A 25,065-nucleotide genomic window follows, 5' to 3' on the forward strand; every position below is an offset into this window, starting at 1 on the left:
CTTTAAGTTTGTTGGCAATAAGCGTACGGTGATCGCTAGAGTAAACCACTGATCAAGTTAATTAATTTTTTAAGGTTAGCGCCCGAGGTGTAAATAGGCGCGGGGTGGATCTTCTTAATATTCACCTTCTTCGTCGGCTGCGCTTAAGTGGCTTCAGTAGACAAATCCTCGTCATCGTCCTGAGGTAGTGATTCGAATGTATTTTTATTTAGAGGGATATTAATATTACTTTCTACTCCAGTATTTGTGAGCCGTTTTACTGTTTTTCTTGGCTCCTTCTAGTCCTCAGTGGGTAACGAAGTTCTCGGAGGTTGACTACTAGCAATAACTTGTACTACATAGCAATAACTTCCATAAATGGTGCTGAGGAGTTGGCTTCTCTCCCAGCACGTGTCGTTTTGAGGTTAGGAGCTATTGGCGATAAATTAATTTTTCTCTGACTAATTCTACTCTATTACCCGAAACCTAAACAATTAAGTCATCAGCAAAAGTAATAGTAGGTATTTTTTTAGTCATATTAAAACTAAATAATTTGAGTAGATCGCTTGTAAAAATATTGAATAATATGGAAGAGTTGACTGTTCCTTGTTAAAGACTCTCAGTAATTAAAAAAGTTTCAGACGAAATAGATATCCCATTTGAAATAACAAAACTTTTATCTCTAATCATGTCCCATATTAACCAGATGAGCCATCTCGGGAAGGCCTTTTTCTCTAATTTATATAACCCGTTGTGCCACACTGTATCAAAAGCCTTGTCCAAATCAATTAAAGCTGTATCAACTATTTGGCTATTACCGACTAATAAATTTACATTTGTTAAAAATTTTGTGTAGAGCATTCACGGTTGATAATTGGTTTCTAAAACCAAATTAACAATCTGGTATAATTTTATTTATGTTACAATGGGCCACAATAATATCATTAATGACGGCTTCAAATACTTTACTAAGGGTTGGGGTCAGGCTGATGGGTTTTGTTGGATATCAAGGTTTTGTCCATTCTAGTTTTCTAGTTTTCTGGTTTTATGTATTTTGTCTTTATGTTCTCGTGTTGACAAGCGTGCCTGATTCGCGTGCGGCGCTTGCGTATGGCTGTAGCGTGATCCTTTTATGTAAAATAGAGTGAATTTTTGTTTATATTATCGCTGAATCTAAAAACGCTGTTTTACTTATTGTCGAAGATATTGTTTTCTATTTTCTTATTGTCGCGGCCGTGTACTTTGGGTAACGCTTAATAAATTGATATTGCATTGTTTTGCTACGAAATACAATTTCAATAAGTTATGGGCCCAGGACACGCTTCCACTGCGGGTAAGGAGTAGTAAAGTACAGAAACGTGTTGTACAGGATAAAGTGATTTTATTGTATCCACTTAATATGGATAAATGGCGTGGAATCCAAGTTCAACGTTTCGACGGAAACAATTTCCAGTTATGGAAGTGTCAGATGGAAATTATATTTAATGCTGAAGGCATAAGAAGTATAGTAAACGGGGAAAGTTTACGCCCAGCGGGTGTACCTGATCAGAAGACATGGGACGATCAAAATGCAAGAGCAATGCTAATAATTTCCACAGCAATGGAATACAGCCAACTTCAATCCGTAATTTCTTGTACAAATGCTGCCGAAATCTGGAGGCGTTTAAAAACGTTACGCGAGCAACGGTCTTCCATTAACAAAGTCACACTAAAGTAACAGTTTTTTAGTTATAAAATGAGTGAAACGGATACCATTTCACAGCACATAAGTAAGATTGAATCTATGACTCAAGCGCTAGTTGACGTTGACGAGCCAGTTTCCGATGTCGACAAGATAGCTAAAGCGCTTGGAGGTTTGCCAGCAAAATATGGCATGTTCGTCACTGCATGGGACTCATTTGATGAGAAGAAGCAATCATTTGAGAACTTGACGGCAAGGTTACTAAAGGAAGAGCAACGCCTGACACAGGAAGATGAGCTAGCAACGGCTTTTGCTGCAGTCAAGATGAAACCTTCAATACACAAAAGTGGTGAGTCAGAAGGGTTCAAAAAGAAAAAGGAAGTAGTATGCTTCTTTTGTAATAAAAAGGATCATTATAAAAGTGAATGCAGGAAAAGAAGAAATTCAGGGAAGGTTCAGAGTTTTCACAGAAATGACAAACATCAAGCACTCAGTGTTACGCTTAAGAGTAACGTTAACCTCACTGGTGAAAGTGAATGGTTAGCTGACAGCGCAGCTTCAAGACATATGACTTCACATGAAGAATGGTTCAAGGAATTAAACATGTTCGGGGACAAAGAGGTTGCAGTCCAGATTGGTGATAACTCATGTGTATATGCAAAAGGAATAGGAATTGTATGCGTTGAGGGCCCTTACAATGGTCAATGGGAACCAAGGACTCTCGAGAAGACCCTGTATGTACCAGAGGTAAAGAAAAATCTTTTTTCTATTGGTGCTGTGACAAATAGAGGATTAAATGTAACTTTCAATACTGGCAAAGTGACAATTCACGAAAGAAGTACATTGATTGCTACAGGTATTAAGGAATCTAACCAATGCTACAGAATGCTTTTCAGAACAAAGCTCATGGAATAAGCCAATGCAGCAACAAGTCAAATAATGTTGTGGCATGAACGTTTGGGGCATATAAGTTTCGCTGCCTTAAAGAAGATGGCAGATAAGGGTAATATACCGATTAAATTTAGTAGCACAGATGGCCTGTTTTGTGAATTGTGTCAGTATGGGAAGAGTCGTCGAACTTCATTCAAAGAAGTGGAAAGAACAATTTCAAGCCAGGAGAATATGTCTATTCAGACGTCTGTGGAAAGATGCCAGTCACATCTACGGGTGGTGCAGATTATTTTGCGCTTTTTAAGAATCGTGCCACAGGTTTTCGGTTTGTCTATTTTATTAGACACAAAAGTGACGTGTATTCTAAATTCTTGGAGTTTGAAAAACTTGTTCAACGTCAGACAGGGAATGCTATCAAGATCCTTAAATCTGATAATGAGAGAGAGTTCGTCAATCAATCATTCAAGGAATTCAGTCGTAAGAAAGGAATCATACACGAAACTACTGCACCTTACACCTCTGAACAAAACGGAAAGGCAGAAAGAGACTTGAGGACAATTGTGGAGAGTGCAAGATCCATGTTACCAACTAGCAAGTTAAGTGAAGACCCATGGGCAGAAGCTGTTAACGCTGCCGTGTATCTGTTAAATTGCCGGACAAATAGAACAGATGGTGAGGCAACACCTTTCGAGATATGGACAGGAAAACCTCTTTAAACAAGCCATTTACGAAAATTTGGTGCAGAGGCGTATGTTCATGTCCCAAAACAATTTCGCACTAAGTTTCAGTACAAATGTAAGAAGTTAATCTTAGTAGGTTACGATAATAATAGTTCAAACTATAGACTGATTAATTCAAAGACTAAAAAAATTACGATCTTTATAAATTTAGAGTTCTATGAAGATAACATAAACCTACAAAAAAGCGTAGAACGCAAGGAAGATTTTGAAATATTTCTCAGAAATGAAGAACATGTGCAATCTGAAAATGATAACCAGGACTTGGACAGAGTTCAAGAAATAGTCGGAGAGTCCAATTCCGAAGAAAGAACCAATTTACCTGATGACACAGAAGCCAACACAGAAGAGAATGCAAGTAGAAGCCGCTATAATTTGAGGGATCGCAGAAATATTGAACTACCATCACGTTACCAGTCGAACTTCGTTGCATGTGCAGCTATCATCGATGAACCAGAGAACTATGAAGAGGCGATTGCATGCAAGGAAAGGGACCACTGGATAACACCGATGAAAGAAGAGATTAAATCTTTAGAAGAAAATCAAACATGGAGGCTGACGGAGCTACCACAAGGAAGATCTGCTATTGGATCTAAATGGGTTTTCAAATGCAAGTATGATTCAGAAGGTAGAATAGCGCGTTACAAAGCTAGACTATGCTCGAAAGGTTGTTCACAAAAACCTGGTATCGATTATGACGAAACCTTTTCACCGGTTGTCAGGTATGATTCGTTAAGACTATTATTAGCACTTGCGACAGCGAAAGACTTAGAAGTACTGCAATTCGACGTTGTATCCGCATTTCTAAGTGGAAATCTCTCTGAAGACATATATATGCAACAACCCCAAGGTTTTGTTAAGACTGATAGTTCTTTAGTATGCAAACTACAGAAGAGTTTATATGGGCTTAAGCAATCATCCAGAGTATGGAACAATGAGTTTGTTGATTTTATATCAGTTTTCGGTTTTAAGCAATTAAATGCAGATAAATGCATCTTTGTTTCTAATTTTGAAGGAAATGATATATATATGGCTCTTTACGTTGATGACGGCATAATTATGTGTAAAGACGCTTGTTTTATTGATATGGTCTTAAATGAGCTCAACTCGCGTTTTAAAATAACTAAAAAACCCCTAAGTTTATTTCTAGGCATGGAAATTAAACGAGACAGAAGCTCAAGGGAAATGTTCTTGACGCAAACCAATTATGTATCTAAAATCTTGAATAAGTTTAACATGGAAAATTGTAAAGCGAAGGCAATTCCGCTGGACCCAGGTATATTATTGAATTCGGACGAAGAAAACGTAGAAGTACCTTATCGCGAGGCGGTAGGTTCTTTATTATTTTTGGAAAATATCTCACGTCCAGATATTACCTTCTCTGTTAGTCAAGTAAGTAGATACTTAAACAATTACAAATCGATACACTGGAAAGCAGTGAAACAAATAATTCGGTATCTTCAAGGTTCTAAGTTTAGTGGAATTAGATACAGTGGGGACAAATTCAAGTTGTCCGTTTTCTTAGATGCGGATTTTGCAAGAGACTTAGAAATAAGGCGCTCAACAAGTGGATATGTTGCTATGGTCTGTGGTGGACCAATAACATGGTCATCGCGTCAACAGAAATGTATTTCTCGATCAACCACCGAGTTTGGATACGTAGCGGCCTCAGACGCAGCACAAGAAATGATGTGGTTAAATGCTTTTATGAATGAGTTAGTTGCGGAAACTGATCTACCGATACCTTTATATGTTGAGAATCAGAGTGCTATTAAAGTTGCGAATGGGAGGGACTGTTGTAAGCGTACTAAATACATAGATGTGAAATATCATTTCATTCACAATTTAATAGAGGAAGGAATACTTTAACAATTTTTCGTTCGTTCAGAGGAATAGTTTGCTGACATCTTCACTAAAGCTTTAACGCGATGTAAATTTTTGGCGAATAAATGCGAGCTGATGCACGATTTGAAATAGATAGAATGCACAAAAAGTGGGAATGTTGGATATCAAGGTTGTGTCCATTCTAGTTTTCTAGTTTTATGTATTTTTTCTTTATGTTCTCATGTTGGCAAGCGTGCCTGGTTCGCGTGTAGCGCTTGCGTATGGCTGTGGCGTGATCCTTTTATGTAAAATAGAGTGAATTTTTGTTTATATTATCGCTGAATCTAAAAACGCTGTTTTACTTATTGTCGAAGATATTGTTTTTTGTTTTCTTATTGTCGCGGCCGTGTACTTTAGGTAACGCCTAATAAATTGGTATTGCATTGTTTTGCTACGAAATACAATTTCAATAGGTCTGTAACTAGGACACTGTGGATCTTTGCCTTTTTTAAGGATCGGAATAACCTTGGTTTTTTTCTAGGCGGCAAGGAAATATAATAAGTTTATGGCATTGTTAAAAAGAATAGTTAGATCAGTTATTATTGTCGAAGTACCATCCACTATACTTTTAAGATGAGTGTTTAAATTAAGCTTATTAGGAGAATTAATTTTCTCAAAGTGGGCTCCTAATAAGTTAAGAATCTCAACTTGTTTCACTACTCTTAATCTGTTATTATCAGGTAAACCATTATTTAAATCACACTTGCTGCGTTCTAGCAAACCAGCATCATCCTTATCTACAATTAAATTATCAATAACTTGTAACTTTTTAGCTCTAAATATTCGGTTAACATTAGGGAAAAAGGCCTCTAGATTTCGGTGATCAATTTTTTTAATTTGATGATTCCAATAGTTCTCTACTGATTTTTTATTGGAAATATTTTTTAAGGCTATCTTAATATCTTTAGACAATGCGAGTCTGCAGGAAGGGTCAACTCTATACATATAATATGATAATCTAACCAGTTTTTTTTATTTTTCTGGTGTTTTATAATTTTTCTGTTGATATATTTGTCAGTGCTATTTACCTTGTTTCTTACCGGCACAATCTAATTCAGAGTTTCCAAAATAGATTGTGAGACGGATTCAATTCCATTATTTATTTCAGGGATTGTTAAATTCCTATCATTCGGAATAGTATCAGACCTAGAGTATATTAATTTGAGTTTTTCAGTAAACTTATCCCATTTAGTTGCTCTTAAATTAAGCATTTTAGAAGGGGATACTGTATTATCATCTAAACTTCAATTGTTATGTAGCACAAAACTACAATTAATAGCCAGATGGTCACTATCATATGGGAGTGTGAACAGTCTATCACCCTGATTTTCAGCTAGACTTAATCTAGAATCAGCCAGGCAGATATCTAGAAATGATTGCTGGTTTATAGGTCGGAAAGAATGGAAAATAGAACTTAGTTTTGTATCTAATTCCAAAATTGAACATCCATTGTCTCAGATATCTGCCTCGTGATTGTTATTTCTGTCATCCCAATAAGTATGTCTTGCATTCAAATCTCCAGCAATAATGAAATAATTATTCCTGTTAAATAACTTAAGGCTATCAAAAACGGCATTGAGTTCATCAATAAATAATTTTCTATTATCATTGGTTACATATATGCTAATTATAAACAAATTTGAGTTATCTATTAAATTTAATTTAATTATAGTATATTCAACTATTTCATTTTTAATAGAGGATGGAAAACTGACAAATTCAAATGGGAGACTATTTCTAATCGGGATAGCTGTCCCACCACCTTAGGTTGCATTAGATCTATCCGTTCTTACTAAGTTATAATCTTGGAATGTAATATTATGGTTACAATTTAATTTTATTTCTGACAATAAGACTAAATCAGCATTATGAGTTTTGAGGAATTGTAACAAGTCATACTTCCTAGCGTTAGAAATAATGGAATTAACATTCACTGCTGTTATTCTTAATACTGAACCTGCAGAATGCGAACTAGCCATTATGAGTGTTGAAGAAATAATTCATAATATATTCAATCTTTTCCGTATTATTGTTTACTTTCACATTGATTGCTTGGAATTGTTTGGTGATAATCTCAGAGAGGTCATTTTTAAGTTTGGTAATCCAGTCAGGTTGAGAGACCTTCATATCTTTGTTACTCTCAGAGATTTCATTCCTCATTGTAATATTTGGATGAGGAATCCTCTTCAAGTTGACATTGTTTGTTATCGATAGATCCTTGTCAGTGCTCTTTGTTAATAAATTTTAGGTAACTTGTGCATATGACACATTTTTCCTTATCGTTGAAGTTAATCTACTTAATTGGCTAGATTTTTTATTTACATAATTTCTTTTAATAACTTCTTTTTATCTAGCGCAAATTTGATATTAAGACAACCCTTATAGGATCCAGGGCAATTTGCACATTTTAACAACTTCTTATTAGCATTGGCGTCAATTCTATCTTGAATAATTTGTGCAATAGGTAGCGGCGCGATACATGCGTATGCGGTACATGCGCACCGATCTCTACCGAGGATCGCGACGGGCAATCGGTAGGATCCGCGAGATCGTTGATCCAATTAAGGGGCTAAACAATAGACACGTAAAAACGACAAGACTAGGTCAGCGACATCGAGATATCGGTTCGGTAGGCGAAGGAGCGGTGTAAGCGAGTCAGTCTTGTACGAGCCAGCAAGGTGAAAATAAACGGCGAAACCAAAACGGAGACAAGTGCAAGTCATTGTCCTGTATTCCACTAACTCCACAAATATAATAAAACTCATCTGGCTTATTTTTATTATATTTGAATTTAGCCACCTTTATAATTTTAATTTTATCCTCACATAATTCAGTAAGTTCGGACTTAATCTCCTCTGAACTAAAATCTCCTTTAATACCTTCTATATAATTAAAGATTTAGGCTTTTTGTCTTTTGGTGTATAAGAATAGAATGAAATATTGGCAGTCCTTAGATCAGTGATGAGCAACCTTTCGATTGCTGTGGGCCAAAGATGGAAAAAAAATATAACACCTGGACCGCAATGAATACGGATATTGAATAACGAATAACCTAATAATCAATAATTAAATGTACTGATCGAAAACTTCTAATTTAGGGGGCGAATTTATTAAGTTCGACGCAGCACATAGAATAACAATAACACAGTCTTTTTTAATTTGATTTACGTTTTATTAGTAATATAGTATTATGTGAACATATATATCTACCAATCTATTACAAGTAGTAATTCAATAAAACAATTAGTATTAATAATGTGTATAAGTCTTAAATTTAAAAAAATGAAGTTAATATTTAATTTAATTAATGAGAAATTTGATTCTGTTTCTCATTCACGAGTTTGTCAATATTGGCTTCAATATCATTAGAAACGGCAACTCGAATGCAATTTTTCAACCGTTCATCTTCAAGTCGATTACGACGATCAGTTTTTAAAATTTTCATTTTCGAAAATAATTGCTCACAGATAAATGTACTGCCAAATAAACTCATCATTTGTTTGGCATGAGTAGCTAATAACGGAAATGTATCAGCTGGAAAATAGCGTTTATAGAAGTCAAAAATACCACAATTTTGAAATTTATTTTTTAGTTCTGTGTCGTTTTGTAAATCAATTATTTGCATTTGGGAATTCTTCGGGAATCCTTTCAGCGTCTATATTAAAAGGTGATTGTTACGGCGGGCGACGTAACATAATTATTTTACATGTGAGTTCGTTGACGCTTTCATCCGGAACTGGACCTTTATTGAAATCCTCGCGCTTGCCTTACTGTTTATTGGAATTCAAGGCTCGTTATAGAGAAATAAAGAAATTTAATTACAAGTGATTGTGAATATATGTATATGTATTATAAAGAGTTCAAAATGCAATGACAATTTTCTTATAAATATGAAGCAAAAGAACAGAATCTTCAGTCAGGTAATCCAAAGTTAATAATAACTACTGAAGATTACTATTGCCAATGATTATTATCGAATAATAAAATAAAACCATATTAGAAGATGATTGGAAGATGATAATGATTTAAAGAACTCACCCAGTCTATACAAATTGATCGGATTTTTTGTATAATTGTATCTTTCGCTTTCTTTTTACAACCCTTTTTGCTCTCTCTCTCTGGTTGGCTGAAAATTCTGTTCCAGGGACAGAAGACAGACACACATATGCACACATTGATAAAAATAAAAAAATAATAACTTGAAATAAAAGAAAAATGAATTCTAAAGAAAAAAATATAAGTATATAATAATGAATAAATTTGCGGAAACTATAAACTAGGCTTTACGTGAGCCAAAAGTCTTTCGCACTATCGTACAAACTCTAGCTTAACTCAACTCACGGACCCATCGACACGCACCTCGTGATTATTCGTCAAAGAGTGTCGCAGCTTCGCGCGTCCGGAAGCGTCCAGAGTCGGACCGCTCCGATTAAGGCGTAATCGCATTGTTCTTTCTCATTAGCTAATGAGAGTAATATTTTCGGCACTCGACGATCCGTGATTGGTCAAGTCAAATCAGATCCAAGAGAAAGAAGTGTGCGCTACTATGCGTCCATCTCCCTCCTGGGCTCCAAGATTCCCACACAGTGCTCATTCATACGTTCATTACACATACATATATGTTTGGTTTTAGCTCAATGCACATACACCACTTCGCTCACTCTCATACACCTGATTATAATTTTATACTTAATTTTTGTTGCAATAAACCTTGATGGTTCGCAATTTTATTACGCATACTGAATAATCTACGAAAGAGAGGCACTATCTACATCGCATTGTTGAGAGAGTCCCTCCATACATTTTCGTTGAATTTATAATAGCATTCGTAACAATTCCGAAATTGTATTGGTTCGATCATTCACATGAAAGTACTATAGTTTAACAGGCTGAACTGACTGATACGTTACAATAATTTTAATGACACAAATTTTCTCGAGAAGGTTCTCACGGCGGTACGCGTTATCGCGCCACGTATTCGCCAAAGGAATTCGTAAACGATTTTATCGCATACTACGACGAGAGTGTAGGCTATGGACCACCTCGGTGACAATCATTCCAAAGAACAAGAGGTTTACAATTTGATATCTACTTCCTGTACGTTTGATAAATCTATTGCGTTTCTTGCTCAACTAGGAAAACTCCACAATGCAATGCATTGTTGAATCACGTCGCTCCATATTTTAATGAAAAATTTGTTAAAATTTGATCGGAACGTAACAACTGTATCACTTTTTGGCTATTTTCTAGTGTTAGATTCAATAAATAATTCTTCACTTGAAATAATTTTGCTTTAATTTGTTCATAATTGTCGGGATTAATTGGTCTTTTATATATTTTTTGTCTTAAGTTTCCCGAGTTTAATATGTATCATTTAAAAGTGTAATAAATTGTTCAGTTGCATCAGATTTTTGGAATTCTGGTAAATGTAAATCTTCTCTACAGAGTTTCATTGCATGACTTACTGACTCACTGAGTACTTGTACAGCGTACTTTTAACTTTCATTATATTATTTTGGTAATATATATGTCCTTTGTTTAATTTATTGCCCAAATGCAGGCCTTCTTTCTCTTGTAACTTCTCTAGATCCATTATATACTTCCACTTAATTTCATTATTTTCTGGGTCTATAACACATTTAAAATCACCTAATGTATTGCGTATTAGTTTAATCAAGTGACATGAGTCGAGTATAAAATATACGCGGTTCGATGTGGTAGGATGTGGAAAATAAGTCTCTGAAAATAAGCCAAATATTATTAGCGGCTCCATCTCACATCAAATTATGGTTACACCTGATTCGTATATTAACTGTAAACAGTGATTTACTAAATTACATTTTTATTCACCATTGATACTGTCTATTAAAAAGTAGTAACATACGGGTATTTTCCAATTTCCATTTAAATATACTATCAAGAACACGAATGCTTCTTTTGCTAGATTTTCCGAATTACAAACAAATTCATTCCTTACATCTACTCCACCACAAAATTTTGAACCATCAAATTCAATTTTCTGTCTAATAGCTATTTCGTCAATAATTAAACAAGCGAAAACTTTATTAGTAACATTTTTACCCAATTTACTAAGGTGGTTCATAGCTTCAGTCCTGAATCCCGGATCCCCATCAACAGACCTGTACCATTTGTAAATAGTCTTATGATGGGGAAGGCATAATTCTAATTTTTTACGTACATATACGTACGCGCGCGGTGAGTAATAATGCAATGTAAGTGCAAACAATCTTATTTGAGGTGAATAGACACGCTTAGCACTTCACTTTCCATGTTTTCTTTTTAGGCACTGAGCAAGCTCATCATCAAAGTCAGAAATACTTTTCAATACGTCAACGTCTTCACTGTCTAATAAGTTCTTATTTTTAAGTATATTTAAAATTGTATTTAAATTGGAAATTTTTTTGTTATGTCTTCTCATTTTTTCCTTTAATACTTTTAAATTGTGTTTGTATTTTTGCTTAATTTGCATTGCATATTTGCGTAATGCGTTTTTCCTTGGTGAATGGTACAACCTTCTTGGTCATATAGATGTTCCTTTATCTACACTCGATATGTGTACCTGCACTCGTACGTCATTCTTATCTAATGTCTGTAACTGTTTCATGATTGTTGTATTAATATCATTTTAATTTGTAATTAGTGCATGATATTGTATAAAAAAATATAATGAATATCGAAACACAAATTGGCTATTAGTGTCATCATCAGAGGTGTGCGGGATCCCGGTCGGGACGGAAATTTTTCTCGGAATCGGGACGAAATCTCGAGCATTTCGGAATTCCGCACACCCCTAGTTATCATGATATTTCATGTAATAACTCACACATTCATTGCTCGATGGAGATGATTCAACTTTTCGTATTTTCTGTAATGGTTCACTCAATGTATCATATTCCTCCTGTAGCTCTTGTTTCAATACTATGTTTGACTCTACACAATACTAGTATTTTAATTAGAATTCTTCTATTTTATATGACATAATTTCGAAGTAGTAAGTAAAATAATATAACAAATAGAACACATGCATGAGGCAGAGCGTGGGATTTTAATCTTACACGCGATAAAGAGGTCCTGTTAAAATCTTCGTTCTTAAAACGAGTCGAACATACTACTGCATCGTAAAGGATATTAGAGTTCTGTAATCCCAGATTCGTTAGCCATAATTTTCTTTTATTAACATCTTTTGGAAGCCTAAAAACGAAATACGCGTGTTTCCCTATTGATTATTATATTACAGCACAGTTTTAATTAGCGCATTTGTACAGAACCCCATCCTACCTCGCCGCCCCGTCATCCCCCTATGTGAAATCTTTCTTTTTCTAATTACCTATGGAAAGTAATTTTTTGTGTCTTTTCTAAAAGGTCTTGCCTAGAAGATTTAGTAGAGGTTCGATTCCGACAGCTTTTTACGATACAAACAGGCATTTTCTGATGGATTAGTTAACACGTTGACTGCCGCGTCACCCGTATTCGGGTGACAGTCAAGTTTCGGATCGGGCCGCGTCACCCGTATTGGGGTGACGCTTATTTGACTACTTGCGCAGATCATTCGTATGTGTTTGGAAAGATATTTCGCAGAATAAGTAACAAATCTATTGAATATTATTTAATATAAACTATATTTATAAATATGAATTTAATTGAAAATGGTTTATTAAGAAAATTATGGAGAATGCCAAGCTTTGAAACATTCTATACAAAGCTGGGGTTGGTTGGGACAACTTGGACAATAAGTTGTTGTTTTCTTTACATTATCTCGTGTTCTTGATCTGCCCATTTGACGACTTTTATCTGCATAACACTGTTTGCATGCGCGTCTAATGCTTCCTCCGGAATCACTTTTTCGAACGGCGATATGGTGCTGTCTTCGACGAGAATATGGACTTGTTGTGCTATCAGACAACCCAAATAATTTTGAAGCTAATATTTCCCTAAATCTTCTAATATTTACATCTTTCTTCGTTGCAGTTTTGTAAACCGTCAAGGCGTTTACAACAGAAATTCCCAGAAGCAATTGAATGCCAAGCTTTCGGTACCACTTGATTCCTTTTCTAATTGTAGTGGCATAGGAAACCATTTGGTCGGAATAATCTATGCCACACTTTCCTGTATTATATTCGACAACAGCTAGTGGTTTGAGTGTTGCAGGTATCTGTTCACTTGGAGAAATAGTCCGAATGCTACGATTTTTTTTTGCAATTGGGACCATGATAGGAGCGTGTTTTGTGGATAAAATTCTTACGTCCCTTGTATCTCTCCATTTGAGTACCACAATCCCGTTATCATCTTCTTTGGATACCATCTCTCCTTTTCTCAGTTTGCAATGAAGAATATCTTTTGGAAGGAATTTTTTGTTATTCCTAAGTGTTCCCACGACATGGGTTTTGCGGTTTAGGCATGATATTGCTAACTCATAACTGGTGTAAAAATTATCAATATACAATGTGCGTCCTTGGTGGAAAAGTTTTTCTGCAAGCTCAAGACATACATTATGTGCCAATCCCGTTTCTCTAATACCATCAGCCGATTTACCAGAGTAAATTTTCATCGCCCATGTATACCCCGTGTCTGAGCATAATTTCAATAATTTGATTCCGTACTTGTGCGCTTTGTTTGGTATATATTGTCTGAAAATGAGTCTTCCGCGCCATGGAATCAACGTTTCATCAATAACAATATGTTCTCCAGGCGTGAATATTTCCTGATACTTTCCCTCCAGTTTGTCGAAAAGTGGACGTATTTTTCCAAGTCGATCGTTACGGGCAATGGACTCATTATTGGCAAAATGAAAGTTACTCAATAGTAACTCAAATCTATTTCGTGACATTATAGTACGCGGTAATTGAAAATTATATAGTGGGCTTTTCGACCAATAATTGGCAATGGGGTTTACTTTTACAACTCCCATATATAAAATCAGTCCCAAGAATTTTTTTATTTCTTCGGGATTAGTGGGTTTCCACTTATGCATCCGTGAACACGGTGGTAGGTCAGATTTATTTAGCTTTTGTTCCGCGTATCTATTTGTTTCTGATACCAGTAAGTCTATTATTTCGTCATCGACGAACAGCGCAAACACATCATATGGATGAACATCACCTGGTAATTGTCTAATGAGGCCGCCCGTCTCGGAAAAAGAAAATGACTTCTGCCGACCACTAAATTCATTCCATTCGCCAAATTGAATTGTATTTTCCTCGGTATCATCAGTCCTCCTGTCTTCATCAATGATCAATTCTTGTAAAATCTCATCAATGGAATCTTCATTACACTCAGTATCACTACCATTGCACTCATCAATATCCGAATCGGAATCAGATGATGCAATTCTATTTACATTTCTATTTCTAGGAAATCTGATTTCTTCCTCATCGCTGCTATTTGAATTCGTGTAAACCTCGTAAGAGCTTTCTTGTTCACTGCAATTTGACTCTCGAACAAATAAGTTTTCCCTTTTCCTTTTCGACATTTCAACGAATTATTAGGGTAGAGATTTTCAGTTATACCGCTCGTTACTCGGCAAAGAGTCAAACTGATCCTATACAATACCGAAATAAGAAACAAGTGCGAAGTAGCGAAAATAAATGACCGAGCATCATACCATGCAAACAAACGGGGTGGGGAGCTGTTCTCAGGACAATAAACGATTCGCATTTTTTAAATATCGGAATACGCTCCGTATAGCGGTACGCGTGGCCTGACGGGGATTTCACTGTAAACGCGCGTGGCAGTCAACGTGTTAAAGACATCCGTGCCTAGATTCAAAACGCTCAGACGACGTTGGCAATGTCCTATATTGTTATCCTATATATATTGTTATATAAATTATGCTCACATCTGTTGTTACAAAACATGACATCTCTATGACGTCTTCAGAACGTCATACGCATGTCTAAAGGACAACTTAAAGATGTTTGTTCCAGCATTTTATACGTCTTATAAATACCGGTGACGTCCCAGAAACGTTACAGACATGTCATTCGAACGGCTTATGTTACAAAACCTGACATCTTTAAGATGTTTTCAGAACGTCACACAAATGTCTCAAAGACGTCCTGTATACGTATCTTCCACGCATTCAAGATGTCTTACAAGTATCCGTAATGTGCTACAAACGTCCTAGCCACGATTTTCGAACGTCTTATGTTACGAAATAGAACGTCTTTAAGACATCTTTAGTAGGTTATATAGACATTTTAAAGACGACTGTTTTACACATTTATGACGCCTTTAAAATGTAATAAACGTGTATTTCAGGCGCTATATGTTACAAAAACAGGTCTTTATGACATCTTAACACGTTCGTCGCGACGTCATCCAGATCCGGGTGACGGGTATGCTTCCGTGGGGGCCCCGTCACCCGAATATGGGTGACGCTCTTCTTATTCAAGTTAATACAACTTTCAGGTGGATTTTTAAAACGAATTTAATGGAATCAGTATTGAAATATAAATATAGGATATACAACATAAAAATACTAAAAATATACATATTATACTATAGTTTTTACTAATTTATATTTAAGATAACATATTGCATTATACTATGTCGTATGGTGTGCATTGAAACATTGTAAACACATTTGTGGTGAATTTGGACAATTGGAACAATAGGTCGTAGTCTTTTTTACATTTTTTTTTGCTTCTTGTCGCTCAGCAGTTTGCCTCCTTTTCCGGTAACATAGGGCGCACATCCTTCTTACAGATTTGCCCTGCTGATTCGTACGAATCTGCAGCTTATGGGACTCGTTCCTTGTTTTAGCCCTATTATTATCGAGCGTAGAATTTTCCGGGGACATCAATTCGGTAACAAGCAGCTCTCGAAATTTTCTTATTTCAATTTTTTTATTTTGTACTTTCTGGTATACTATGTGAGCATTTACTACACTTGTACCCAAAAGCAAATGTAATGCTAATTTACGATACCACTTGATACTTTTCCGTATCGTTGTGGCATATGACACCATCTGGTCGCTCCTGTCGATGCCAATTTTTCCGCGGTTATAAGCAAGTACCGCCAAAGGTTTCTGTTGAGGAGAACGTCCGCGATGAGTCGAATCCGTGGTTGATGTCATGATAGGTGGATGTTTTGTTGTTAACATCCTAACATCACGAACGTCCCTCCACTTTAGTACCACAAAACCGTTATTGTCTTCTCTTGATATCATATCACCTCTCTTGAGTGGGTACGACATTACAAAATGCGGCATAAATTTTTTGTTATGCCGCACAGTCCCAACGACATGCGTCTTGAATTGTAAAAACTTTAATGTTAATTCATAACTAGTATAAAAGTTGTCGATAAACAAAGTTCGCCCCACATTTTTCAATTTATCTGCTAGTTCAATGCAGACGTTTTCCGCTAGGCCAACTTGCCTTCTTCCGCTGGTATCTCGTCCAGAATATACTTTCACCGACCATGTATATCCTTCGGTGGAGCATAACTTGAACAATTTTATACCATATTTATGGCATTTCGTTGGGATATACTGCCTGAATATGAGTCGTCCCCTCCAAGGAACCATTGTTTTGTCTATTACAATATCTTCACCTGGTGAAAAGACTTTTTGATAATTATTTGTCAATAGGTTTAGGAGTGGCAAAACTTTTCCGAGTCTGCTATCCTCTTCTATCGTTTCGTTATTTGCAAAATGCAAGGTTGCTAACAGCAACTCAAAACGATTACGGGACATCTTGCTGCGCGGAAATGGGAAGTTGTAGAGCGTGTCCGTTGACCAACAGGTAACGAGTAATTTCTGCAGAAGTGGTGGGTTTCCACCTGTTCAATCGAGCATGCTCAGTCGTTTCTTGTTGCAATTTTTGTTCTGCATATCTGTTGGTCTCTGTAACTAAAAGGCTTATGAGGTTTTCATTCAAGAAGAGTGAAAATACTTCACTTGCCCTAATGTCAGACGGTAAATCCATGAGAAGGCCACTTTTTCCGGTGAAAGTAAATGATTGCTGCCTGCCAGCAAATTCGTTCCACTGGATATGATCCGATGAATCAGCAACAGAGTTCAGCTCCTTTTCTTCGTCCAAAGCAAGTTCTTCTAACAGATCGTCAAGGTCTTCACTTGCATATGATCCCTCACAAGTGTCAGTGTCGGAGTTTGAACTCGATGAAATTCTATTTAGCACTTTTCTTCTAAAACTCACTACTTCGCCACCACTACTCTCCTCACTTTCAATAATATTTTCACGCCGTCTACTGAACATTTTGAGGATAAAAATATCACCGACGTGCGTATCAAAAAAAGTATGCTTCTCGACTGAATGAAGGATCTGGGATAAATGCAGTGAGATCCCAGACAGTCCCCTAGCCGAAAACCTTATCGCTCTTCCCATTTTAGAAATAAATACTTTGTTGCGAGTCGAAGGTTCGAAAACGTTGCTCGGGTGCCTACTCGAGTTACATCCCTGCTATTTCCCGCTTATCGCTCTGTTTATGTTTCGGCGCTCCGACAGTCGGATTAGGGCACCGGGAGAAACTCAGCCGAATCGCGCTGGGCGACGAACGTGTGAAAGACATTTGGTCACAGTATAGAGACGTTTTCAAGACGCCTTAAAGACACTGGAAGGACTTACTGTCATCGTCCAAAAGACGTCTTAAAAACGTTCACGTGCAGGAATTTTCTTTAAATGTTAATTAATTAAAACAAGAATACGATTAATAAGGATTTGTTTTATTAAATATAAACATGCAAAAATAACATACGTATGGCACAGCTATGGAATGTGCGATTGATTAGCTCCCTTCTTAGTTGTCTCACACTATATACTGAACGAAATAGTTATCGCTATAAAACTTTGGTACTCGCTACATAATGTATAATATAATGTAATATACTATATAACATATTATTTTCATTGGAAACGTTTCGATACAATTCCTTTTCGATCTGACGCTCCGCGCAGCTACTGTTGTATAGAAACCCCTGTCTCTTTTTTATCCCTTGCCAGGCACGCGCTTGTTGCAGCACCTTCAATAAAAATTTCGGTTTAATACTACATTGAAAATCCTAAGAAGCTTTTTACCAAATAATAAAAGATAGAATAAAGAAATTAAAAAGACTTTCCTTAAATATAGAAAGCTGTAACAATTTAAAATAAAAACTTACATAAATGCACGGACAACGAGAGATAGCAGCAAACCGACAGATGTTAGATAGGCAAAGAGCAATTAGATCCTGTTGTACATTTGCTGAAATGAAGAAAGTGCTTACATTACAAATTTACAAGTCATTTGATTTGTTTCCTAATAATTATTTTTTAAAATCATAAAAAATATAAAACGAAAAGTTTTAAAATTAACAGAAAATATTTTCTTTAAATATACAAAACTTTAAAAATTTAAAGTAAAGATTTATATAAGTGCACGAAAAAATAGAGACAGCAGCAGAATGACTGATAATGGCATGAAATAAGTGAAAGTAAATTTTTCAAATGTGCTGAAATAAAGAAAAATTGATCAGTTACAATTTTATATGTCTGACACAATTAAAGATTCTTTAACGGAAATGTAGTATTTCCGAATATTTTATTCGTTACCTAGCGGCACTTTTAAAATGATAATACATTAAATCAAAGTACAAATCAAAGATGCAAAATAAAAACTTACACAAAACTAAAACCCTCAGAAGCAATCAAATTCAGCGATACAATAATGTCGCAACTGTGCTCGAGTTTTCAAAATAAAGAAAAGTTATGAGTAGGAAATAGGTAACAAAAAAGCAATAGTAGTAAACGGCAATAATTATTAATAAGTATATACTTTATCTAGTTGAATTTCGACGTGTAGTAGGTTGCTTCTAAGGAGATAACCAATATTATATCCTTAGTATTTAACAATTTTTTTGTGTGGTATGTTTACTTTAATATTAGAGCCCCAAAGTTGGGGGTGGAAAACATATTTCGTTTAATATCTCCAAAACTAGTGCGTGTAGCAAAATGGGGTGATTGTGTATCTTTGAACGACGAATCCACCTATGTAAACAGTTTTTAAAAATATGAATTTATTTAAAAAATATATTAAAAAATAGTATATTGTCGTTGCTTTCACTGACTACATGCTGATCGATCGTTTCGCAAATTTTTATGCAAATACTATGAACCAAAACACAAAATACGGCTGAAATAGAATTTTGAATTTTTACGTTAAAAACAAAATAATAGCATTCCTAGTTAGACTACATTTTGTACGAAATTGGGCCTTCAAACGAGTGGTTTTACGAAAAACATATATTCCTATAATGTTTTTGTCATTATATTATGATACATGTTGTTTATTGTTCACTAAATGTATAAATAATAACATTGCTAATGAATACGCGCAAGGTCTTGCACTCGTTACAAACAGTACGAGAGGTTCAGTGTGAGTGACCCTTGCATCGATGAAAATGTAGCAAGTAAAGGTGGTGCAGCACCTTCAATAAAAATTTCGGTTTAATACTACATTGAAAATCCTTAGAAGCTTTGTAATAAATAATAAAAGATAGAATAAAGAAGTTAAAAAGATTTTCCTTAAATATAGAAAGTTGTAACAATTTAAAATAAAAACTTACATAAATGCACGGACAACCAGAGACATCAGCAAACCGACAGATGTTAGATAGGCAAAGAGCAATTAGATCCTCTTGTACATTTGCTGAAATGAAGAAAGTGCTTACATTACAAATTTACAAGTCTCGTACAAGCAAAGATCTTTCAATTGGTATATAATTTTATTTGTTTCCTAATAATTATTTTTTAAAATCATAAAAAATATAAAACGAAAAGGTTTAAAATTAACAGAAAATATTTTCTGTAAATATAGAAAGCTTCAAAAATTTAAAGTAGAGACTTACATAAGTGCACGAAAAAATAGAGACAACAGCAGAATGACTGACATTGGCATAAAATACGAGGGCATCAATTTTTTAAATATGCTGAAATAAAGAAAAATTTATCAGTTACAGTTTTGTATGTCTGACACAATTAAAGATTTTTTAACGGAAATGTAGTATTTCTGAATATTTTATTCGTTACCTAGCGGCTCTTTTAAAATGATAATACATTAAATCAAAGTATCAATCAAAGATGCAAAATAAAAACTTACATTGTTAGAATCGCTGAATTCAGGGATCTAGCGGGGTCCGGATTGGGTGGTTGAGAGGAGGGTGTCAAGAAAAAAAATTGTACACGTAATCAAATTTGAGTCGGCCCTAAAAAGGGCTTAAATACGACGTTTATTTTTCAATTTGGTTCCGTGGTCTTCTGTTGTGACGCCGGCCGGTGTCCCTCAGCGACGCTGGCGTCTGGAAAAGAAAAGAGCGGCAAAACCGCACTGGTCAGCGAGCGTATTGCTTTCAAGTCAAACCGTTGTCTTCCCGACTCCAGGCTTCGAAACGAGCCTACGTGGAGGGGGGAGCAGTACCTTGACGTATCGTTAAGGTAGTGTAGTGGACTGTAATACCGACGTTTCTTCGCTCTGAAGAAAGCGTCGGCAAACGAGTGTGCAGAGAGGAGGGATCCTCCTTTTCTCTGCTCAACCTGCCTTCCAAGAAGGCTTGCCTCGTGCGAATCACGGTTGTAAGCCGAGATTCGCGAGCGTTCGACCCTCGGTACTAGCTCTAGCTAGCCTTGGCGGCTGATAAAGGCCAGAGGTTGTAGCACTCACCGTTCATCGCAACGTACGCATCTATTCGTCGTACGCGGGCTGCTGCTAAACGGGTGATACAGCACGGGCAACGCAGAGGTGATACACTTACGTTTACCCTCTCTGTTGGTGCCAATATCGGGGCTCAACCAAGAAGAGGTCTTGATTGCTCCTCCGACGAATAGCAAGCTCAGGGAATCGAGGTAGCCACCGATTCCAAGAGCGCAGTTACTCGTCTTTTAAATTTATCGCGACTAAACAATCGCTTTTCCTTCGCACGTGTAATACGTGGTTCTCGAACGGAGTTATAGCGAGCTGTAGTGCGATATTACAGCGTAGAAGGCGTCACGAGCTAAGGAACTTGGTGTCCAAATTTCCTAACTCTGTAGACTCTTCTGTAAGTGCTGTTCCTTGCTACCGTGCGAGCGTTCGGTGCAAGACTGACTTCGACATGCGAGCGCGAGACCCACCGCGAAAATCGCGGAGTCCCCGAAAATCCGCTACGCGGCGTTCGCTTATCATTGTCTCTCTTTGTCTAATGTACCGATTTTGCTCTCTCTCTCTCTTTGTCAGGCTCCGATACCCCCACTCGGTATCGGGCCTGAGATTCAAACAGCTGATCGTAATCGCTCACCTGTTCGAACTTCAACCGCATCGGATGAAAAACGAGTCGCAATTCGAATGTACCGAGTTTATTGTCAACGCAACTGAATTTCCTACCGAAGGCGACCTTCGGTCGGTCACAGTACGTTAACGTACTGTGATTCTCGCGGACGAAACAAAGCTTCGAAATTTAAATGTATTTTAAACATAAATGTTCAAATACATCTGTTGACGCACCTTCATAGTTCTCAAATTCACTCAAATTCAAATTCACTAATTTTTTACAAAAAGTGTTCAAACACATCTCCTTGCACTTGTACACATTTTTGTAGTCTTCTCAACAAGAAGTCACGCACTCGACCGCACACATCCTGAGTCTTTATTTGATTGAACGCATCCAATATACGCTGCCGTAGCATTTGTTCATTGTCAATTTGGATAGCGTATACCTGTTGCTTAACATAGCCCCATAAAAAAAAATCTAAGGGCGTAAGATCCGGAGATCGCGGTGGCCAAGGTATTGGACCTCCTCGTCCTATCCACTGATTTTCATATGTTTGCGTCAAAAATCTTCTTACATGTTGACGAAAATGGGCAGGAGCACCGTCTTGCTGATAAATTATGTGTGGTCTAACATTTAACGGAACATCTTCTAATAATTGTGGTAACTGATTCACGAGGAAATCCAAATATGATTCTGCGGACAGTCTGTGAGGGAGGAAACACGGTCCCACAATTTTGTCGCCAATTATCCCTGCCCACACATTGACGGTCCATCGATGTTGAAAATTGCTTGTGTGAGTTTCGCGCGAATTTACATAACTCCACACGTGCAAATTTCGGAGGTTGAACGCACCACTTCTCGTAAACGTACTTTCATCCGTCCACAAAATCTTGTTTAAAATGTGCGGATCATGTTCGTATGTGTTTAACAGCCACGTGCAAAACTCTAGCCTAACAGGTTTATTGCACGGCTGTAAAGCTTGGACGCAGTACAAATGGTAGGAATGAAGCCCTTCTTCTTGTAATATGCGGTGAACCGAAGACCGTGGCACGTTCAGAATATGTTCTACCTGCCGTACACTTGTTGTAGGATTTTCTTCAACTTCTTGAAGTACCCTTTCTTCAATTGTGGCAAAATTGGCATCCCTTGTTCGCCCTCTCAATGTATTGGGACCAAAATGACCGTAGTGTCGAGAATTTGTAATGACACGGGTTAAAATTTTTCTCGAAATCGGTTGCCTATTACGGTACTTGTCATTGTACATACGTACAGTAGCAAGAACATTGCCATTGCATTGGCCGTGTACGAATAGCATATCGTAATAATCACTATTGGTGAACATTTCAAACTGTCACTGTAAATACTGTCTCTCACTGGCGATACTTTTCTACTGAATTTGCTTCTCGACTTTGCTTTCTTACTTTTTTTGGTTCATCTTCTTCATGTTGTGGGTGGGCGTGTGGCGATTTCGTGGAAGGAGGAAAAGAGGCTTTTCGGGAACTTGTGTCGCAAATTCTATTGGTTGACCATGGTTTTGCATTTCCTATTGGTCACTCTTGAACATTAGGGTAGTTAAATGATGGAAAGAGGAGGGTGAAAGGTCAATACTTTTTCTTATTTTCGGACAACACTCTATTGAAGTGTTTTACGATACGTGTTAGAAATTTACTAAAATTGTATTCTAACCCTTGGGCGCTTATTACAATAATTATAAGCTAATAACGAACGGTACAACTATTCGTTAAATCAGGCGCAAGGACTCCACCGATGTTACTAGCAGCGATGCTCGAGCCAGAAGGAAGGGCCCTACGCGTGGGGTCCCTTTCCGCACGTAGTTTCGGCTACGTTGCCGAGGTGTGTTGCCTCGCTGGGTTTTTCCCCGGGGTTGCCGTTTGTCCTCGCGGGGGTGCATTTCCGCCTCGGTGGTTGCTTCCGGGGAGTGTCACTCAGGTCGTTTAGGCGGCAATTTTTAAAACTCCTTACATTATGTTTGTATAAGCACAAAGTTGGTCAAGAATACAAAAATATTGCTGGAATTTTTGTTGCCGATTTCTTAAATATGTTATTTTTGTTGTCTTCTCTAGTAAATTCTATTCTTGCAGTCGCGATCCCAATAATTCTGCCTGGTCTTTTGTTATTGCAAGTCACGAACGAGATCGTTCAGGTCGAATTGATTTATTAGATGCGGTTCCTTTGATGTTGACGGAATTTCAATTTCAGGATCTATTTCCGTATTTTTATCCTCTTCAGTATTATTTGTATACATTGTAGGACGTAGCGTTGGCATTGGTACCGGTATGTTTTCAGAATGTGGCACAGGACGAATAGTTGAATGCACGTTCAGATATATATAGTGGTTTTTTTCCCTTTCTGTTAAAACCAGAAATTTTACATGTGCAAAAGTAGCAATCTATGGTGTGATTAATTGGTTCTCTCCATATCGTAGGAACTGCAAAGGGCATTTGCTTCCTATCTCCTCTCATCCAAGCTAAAAGAATCGAAGCACAACGTTCACAACACACATGTGGGGCCCAATATTTATCCTGATTTCCAAGTTTGCATCCGAAGTATAGTTCATATGCAGTTTTTATTGAAGATGTTATATTTCTACGTTGAGAGTTTAAAACCACCTCTCCGCAAACGTAACAAAATGAATCAGGCTTATTTATACAATTACGCGATATTATGTATAACAACATTACACAAATACTATATTACTATTTATATACACACTTAACACATGTATGTTCTTATAATATGTTATACACTTAACATTTAACACTAAAGTTTAAATGAATTTATATAGTTTAAATTATACAGGGTGTAACAAAAATGTCGCAGTTCCTTAAAAGGGGTGATTCAGGGGGTGATTTGAAACAACTTTTTCCTTAGCGAAAATGTAAGATGAGGCTTCGTTAACGAGTTATTAACGAAAAACACCGGCCAATGAGAGCGCGAGTTTGCCGCCCGAGCGATATATATATATATATATATATATATATATATATATATATATATATATATATATATATTATTTTATATATATATTATTTTTATTATTATTATTATTATATATTAACAAATAATCAAATTATTTTCTGATCTGGACGGGCCTGTCCTGTCCTAGTATGAACAAATCCTCCTTCGTAAAATGTTGGGACGCCCACCTGCACTCCGCGCACTTCGCCGCCGGGTAGTGTCCGAACAGAATACGGCGGCAAAAGTGGCATATGGCGATGTTCCTCCTTGCCGAGGTTGCTACAATTAGGTGCGCCTCGGGGCAGTCCGCGATCTCTCCCATTTCTTGAATTGCATATGGGTCGCATGCCATTTTGGAAAATTCCTTAATGAAGCATACTTCCATCGGGGCTGTTTTCTTCAAACATGTATATTGTTCCATGGTCTTGCTGTTCTTTTGTTTTTCCGTTCTTTCGTTCTATTTGCCTGTTGCACCTTGGCGTCGATAATGGGCTGCTGACTTTGGCTTAAGGGGGTACGGTAGTCACGTGACTTTTCGAGATTGCCAGGTCGGTATCTGCTATTACAGTTTTCGTTACAGAAATAGTATTACCCACAGACACGTGGCTGCCTGATGAACGCAAGATGGAGCCTTTCTATGATTTCGATTTCGG

The 25,065-nt window shown here is 36.8% G+C and overlaps 1 protein-coding gene across 1 annotated transcript in view; it reads left to right on the top strand.

Moving 5' to 3' along the window:
- The window catches only part of LOC143182001 (KICSTOR subunit 2), a 144,670-nt gene that overhangs the window by 51,053 nt on the left and 68,552 nt on the right, over nt 1-25,065 (top strand). The window lies entirely within an intron of this gene.

This window comes from Calliopsis andreniformis, chromosome 1 (genome assembly GCF_051401765.1).
Source record: "Calliopsis andreniformis isolate RMS-2024a chromosome 1, iyCalAndr_principal, whole genome shotgun sequence".
In the NCBI taxonomy this organism is placed as follows: Eukaryota; Metazoa; Arthropoda; class Insecta; order Hymenoptera; family Andrenidae; genus Calliopsis; species Calliopsis andreniformis.